Source organism: Branchiostoma floridae, chromosome 5 (assembly GCF_000003815.2).
Source record: "Branchiostoma floridae strain S238N-H82 chromosome 5, Bfl_VNyyK, whole genome shotgun sequence".
NCBI classification, from domain to species: Eukaryota; Metazoa; Chordata; class Leptocardii; order Amphioxiformes; family Branchiostomatidae; genus Branchiostoma; species Branchiostoma floridae.
This window is the reverse complement of record NC_049983.1, coordinates 1,347,250-1,352,774: the sequence shown is the minus strand read 5'-3', so window position 1 is coordinate 1,352,774 and position 5,525 is coordinate 1,347,250. Positions and strand designations below refer to the sequence as shown.

Below are 5,525 nucleotides of genomic sequence, written 5' to 3'. Positions count from 1 at the left end.
AAGAGTGGAAAAAAGTAAAATATGATGGAACAGAAAGATAGAAACGACGGAGAAAGAAAGACAAAAAGAAAAATGGTGGAGAAAAGAAGAGGAAACGAAGAAGAGGAAGGGAAAGAGGGAAGAAGAAAAAGAGAGAAAAAATCAGGGTCATGCCTCCTCGTAATTTAGAGCTCGCAGACTCGTCGTCCGATCAATTTTCGCTACATGTGAGGGGGTATTAAGACGACAAGTACGAACTCAGTTTATCATAAGCGACGCCCTGCTCTTTTGTAGTAATTCTAAAACTCTGAACTTTTGGATATAAGGACATTCTCGATAGAAACGTCTACCGAGACTAGGTATGAACAACGGTAAAAGTGATTTTGAAAACTTTCATCACATAGCCACTACTTTCCCGTACAGATCCAGGAGTCCAGAAAAGGTCGATCGAGAAAGCAGCCAAGGCTCATCCCCACGGTCAGTTGCCATTATAAAAGTACATCTGAATTGTCGATATAACCATTGTTGTCTACCGTCTAACCCAGTCCAGTATAACCCAGTGACTCAGTCACTTTCCTCGTAATGCACATCGCTTCTTCTTCTTTCGGTCTGACTGCCGCCCCCATCTTGTTGAGGATTCTGCTGCCTTACTTATACGGAGAAGTCTACTGCGCAAACCGAGGGGGATTAGATTTTTGATTTGAAAGCTGACAGGGATGGCGATAATGCTGCCTCTGCCGGGAGGTTCTTCCAATCTTTGATTGTACGTGGGGAAAAGGTGTTACATGTATCTCTATATTGTGTTCGACTTGCGGGGACCTTGTAGGCCGCGGGTTGGGTCAAGCGGGAACTTCTAGCTTGTGATGCGGGAGTGGGACTTGTCTTGCAATTTATAGCTAGCTCACCCGTGTGGAACTTAAAAAAAGGTGACGAGTCTGGCCTTCCTTCTCCTCTCTTGGAGCGATGGCCACTCGAGGTCGTGGAGCATTTCGCTAACACTGGAGGTTTGTCGGTACCTGCCTGACACCCAACGGGCGGCTCTCCGCTGAACTGATTCGAGCTTCATTATGTCTTTCGCCGTATAGGGGTCCCAACCGGGACTGGCGAATTCCAATAATGGTCTAACTAGTGTGATATTGTATGGAGTCCAGTCAAACCTAGCTGGCCTACCAATTGACATAACCAACTTTCTTACCATTTTCAGTAATAGGCCACACTTAAATAGTCCCGTCCAAATTCACATTGTAATTAAGACGTTGTCTACCGCGACCACTCCCAGCCACCATCAGTCTCTTGACGAGTTGTAGACAATAGATTTGATTGTAGTACCGACTCTGCTTTGCATTAACGATCAAAGACAAATCGGTTTTGATTCTACGAATAAAAACAGCATTGAAAGAGACTTTCAAACATTGTTTGTTGTTGTTGTGTTTTGTTTTGTTTTTCGACAGCGGTCGGGGAGAAGGCCCTGCATGAGCTGGAGTCCCTTGAAAAGAGAGTGAAGGCAAACCATCAGCTGGTCAATAGTAAGTCGGCGAACACATCGTCTTGTCAATCTGGAGTCACAGAGCGGCTTGCTTGGTCTTTCAGCCTGGCAGTACTCAACCTCTTTCACACGTCACATTACTTGTCTAATTCATGGTATCAATTGCTATATTTTCTTGTGAGCCTAAATATCAGATCTGGTCAAAGTTTGTGAACGAGGAAGCATGCTTTATCAATGTGATATGTTGACGTTATTTTGTTACTCTATAATACAGATCCTGGGTTTCGTGAGCAGGCTAAAAAGGCTCTAGGTCTGGTCAAAAAAAGAGCCAGCAACATGGATGCTTCACAGAGAAAGAAAGGTTCGTCCTGCACAATCATATTTGTAGACAGTGAGTCACGTCTTACTCGGGGCCTTCAGTAGGTCTTTCTCCTTTCAAGAACAAGACACCATAACTTGTGACGCACCTGGGCCAAATATGATAATTCTTAAAATCAAATCTAACCCCTTAAATTGTCGCTTATCCGCGTCTTGGGCTTCATTTCTGACACTCCTTCCGCGACTTTTTGCTTTACATAGACAGATAGTTAGACAAACGCGCTTTTAGCTAAGGGCACAACCGATACGTGCTGTCTACGTGCCATAACGTGTGCAGTCTTTTGGGAACCGTAAGTGGTCCCGTACGAACTCGGAGGGAATCCGAAGGAGTTTGGAGCATGCAGACACGCCGTAAAACTTTACGTGCAGGCAAAACTGTGTGTGCCATCGGGCTGCGGATTCGCCCCCACCGCGTACGTGCCAATACGGGCGACGCGCCTGCCCTGTACAGCCTGAACGTTTACAGATCGGAAATACTTGGCGGACGTGGCCTCCCAAAAAAACGTACGGACAAATTGCACGTACGGCGGGTTGTGCCCTTAGCTTTTCTGGGGCCCTCTGGGACCCAGTTCTTTGGTAGTACCCTGCGGGCAGCAGGCTTTCCCCAGGGCATGGCTACTATCTGAGTGTGTAGTGGTTCAACCTGTACATGTTTTTAAGTATATTGCCTTATCTTCTTATCCTAAGATCATTGTGGATAGTCGAGATTCAAATCTAGAGATCACATATAATTAAAGACAAAAAAAATTACAAAGTTTTATTACGGTGTAGGGATTTTCTAATGATCTTCTCTCACGACCGACATGTACGCAATGGAGTTGTTCATGCACCGTGCGAGTGATTGAGTCAGTACTCTTTCATTGTTCGGCATGAATGTATTCCGTAGCATTCTTCAACCAGATAGAAGGTAACACACATTCGCATAATTCCACCAGGTGCCATTATACCGCCACCTCCAAAAACGTTGTTATGGAGGCCTTCTCTAGATTGTATTCAACACGTAAATATTTAAATTGTATTACATTTAGGGCATTTAACATTCTGTGTTCAAGACAATCTTGGGAACACCATCATTTTTTGAGGTGGCGGTATTATGGCACCTGCTGGAATTATGATAGTCGATGATCATTTTGGTTCTCTTCAGACCAGCCGCACGCGTTGTTTGGAAAGTCCGTGACATTTGTCCGAATTGTTCCACTCGATTCGTACTGTAAAATGGAAATGGAAAACAAAAACGTCTAAAGAAACAGCACTGGCTGCCGCATTGGTTGGACTACTAATTTTGTTGGAAAAGTAGGATCATCTGGTAGAATCATATGCATCACAGATCTCAGACTCGTTACGTGCATACAAATTCTCCAATAGATATTGGCTAACAATATACATTCAGTATCGCCTACGTTTATATTCCGGTCCGACGCGTTTTACACGCGATTTAATCTCGATTAAAAGTCGTGCAAATCGCGATTAAAAGTCGTGCAAATCGCGATTAAAAGTCGTGCAAATCTCGATTAAATCGCGATTGAATCTCGTGTACTAATGAGCTGTTAACGCGTGTAGCTATCTAATTAAAAAATCTCGTGTCGTCTGTAAACGCGTTTACTCCCGGCAACCCCGCTGACTCCAAACAAAAGGCTTTATTCCGACTGCCCCGCCCCTTCGTCGGGCATTTCGACGACGAAATATTTTGTTCGTTAATGAGCAGTCTTAACTTTTAGAAATTTGCATGGGACTTGTTAGTCGTCATTTTCACGTATTTGTTGATAATTGGTGAATAATACAGGGGCTGGACAGCGCCGCGGGTGTCGGCAATATTGTCCGAAGACCGCTGACGCATTTCAGCTAAGATCGTAAAAGAAGTTTACATTTACCAAATTAGTATATCGACATTCTCTCCTGGTACCGATTGCTCAGACTGAGTTAAGTTTCTATACTATATTTTGATTAGTAACTTTTTGTTTTGCTGGTGTTGTGTTGATGCTTTTTTATTTGTCACGAAATGTGCATTTCTCGATAAAATTGAACACGTTACTGCTCGTACTCCAGCACCGTCCAAGGGGTAGAGATTTACAAAACATAAACCAAGGAGCCTTCATAATCTTTGATGAAAGCTCCTTGTTTGAACATAACACAGTGTGATAATGTAACTTCTCGAATCGAATGCGGATTTGTATTGAATGGGTATTAAAGCCGTTCCATTTTCGTTACAGTGGCCCGCGAAGTGGCGAAGATACTGGGGAAAATGAAAGCCCAGATGGGACGAAAGCTGCATAAGTAGAGTGACAAAGCGGTGCGTGTTGACAAGTACTTAATACAGAAATACATTGATAAACTTATATCTAATAAAAGAAGACTACAGTGTACTCTATATATATTACGTGTAGCTATAATTTACTTCATGATATTCACATGCACAATCGTTTGATGTTTCTTTATGCGGTTTATAGGTTGTCCAATCATCACCAAACGGCAAAATGTTTAAAGATTTTTTTCTAATCAATCTTGTTATGTTTGATTTTCTGTTCAAAACAAGAGTTTGGCGTTTCTCTTTTGGCAATGACTTAGACTTACGAGGTTTTGAAAATTCAATACATTGAAATTTGAATAAGGAAAGCACGTTGAAGACTATAGGGTAAACAGCTGAACAGTCCTTGAGAACGGAACATCTTGTACAAATTATTAAGTTTTCTCTTGTTCTTTTCTTTCCACAGTCTCAATGAAAGCAGCACAAGCGTAGAACCAGTGTGGCCGACACTAACACGCTAGTTTTAGTTCGTTCTAACAAATAAGTTGTAAACTGATATATTCCAGGTACAGACTGCTTTGCATAGCTACAGTTTTAAATCAGGCTTACAAGTTACATACATTCTCATAATTTCGCCAGGTGTCATTATACCGCCACCTCAAAAAACCTTGTTATAGAAGCCTTCTCAAGATTGTCTTCAACACCTAAATATCTGAATTCTATTACATTGAAGATATTTAACATTCGGTGTTGAAGACAATCTTGCGAAGACCTCTATATGAACGTTTTTTGAGATGGCGGTATAATGACACCTGGTGGAATTATGAGAATGCATGTTATATCAATGAAGATGTATCGATTTCATTTTTGTGACAAGTGTAAACGTCTTCTATTTTTGACACTTTCATGTTTATCTTAATTCATAAATCGACAATATGGTAACACTGTAGTATTATGCTTTATTTCAAATTTTGAAAAAGTACTATGAAGACGTATTTGTAGCTATACTGTATCTTGCTCTTGTTAAAAAACCGAAATGCTTATTGTTCAGTCCTATACTCCACATGGTATCCGATCCAGAGGCTAGTTTGTGCCATGCATTTTCGAGTTTTTTCTTGGTGTCTTGGGTCTTGAGGTATAAAGTCGGTATCACCTGTTCTTGTTAGAGACTATACAGAAATTCAGGTCAAATAAAGCTTTACTGCTAAAAAAAATTGTTGTCATCCCACTTCTTTTCTTGACCAATTATAAACGCATGTTATAAAAACTACCAACTAAGACCACGACGCACTAGGGAACTCTATTGACATTTTTTTTCTGTCTATTCGGATAAAATGTAACTATGCAGTAGATAAGACATGCATGCCAAAACTAATACATGTATGCAATTTCATGTGTACATTGTCTAATGGCAGAGATTTCTTGATACCGATCTTG

At 41.3% G+C, this 5,525-nt stretch overlaps 1 long non-coding RNA gene across 1 annotated transcript in view; it reads left to right on the top strand.

The window, feature by feature from the left end:
* The window catches only part of LOC118416932, a 6,753-nt gene extending 1,455 nt beyond the window's left edge, over positions 1-5,298 (top strand). Inside the window, exons 2-6 of the long non-coding RNA XR_004831286.1 lie at positions 403-456; positions 1,431-1,505; positions 1,740-1,826; positions 4,054-4,133; positions 4,555-5,298. This is a non-coding gene — a long non-coding RNA (uncharacterized LOC118416932). The remainder of the gene's footprint in view (positions 1-402; positions 457-1,430; positions 1,506-1,739; positions 1,827-4,053; positions 4,134-4,554) is intronic.
* The last annotated feature ends 227 nt before the right edge of the window (positions 5,299-5,525 follow it).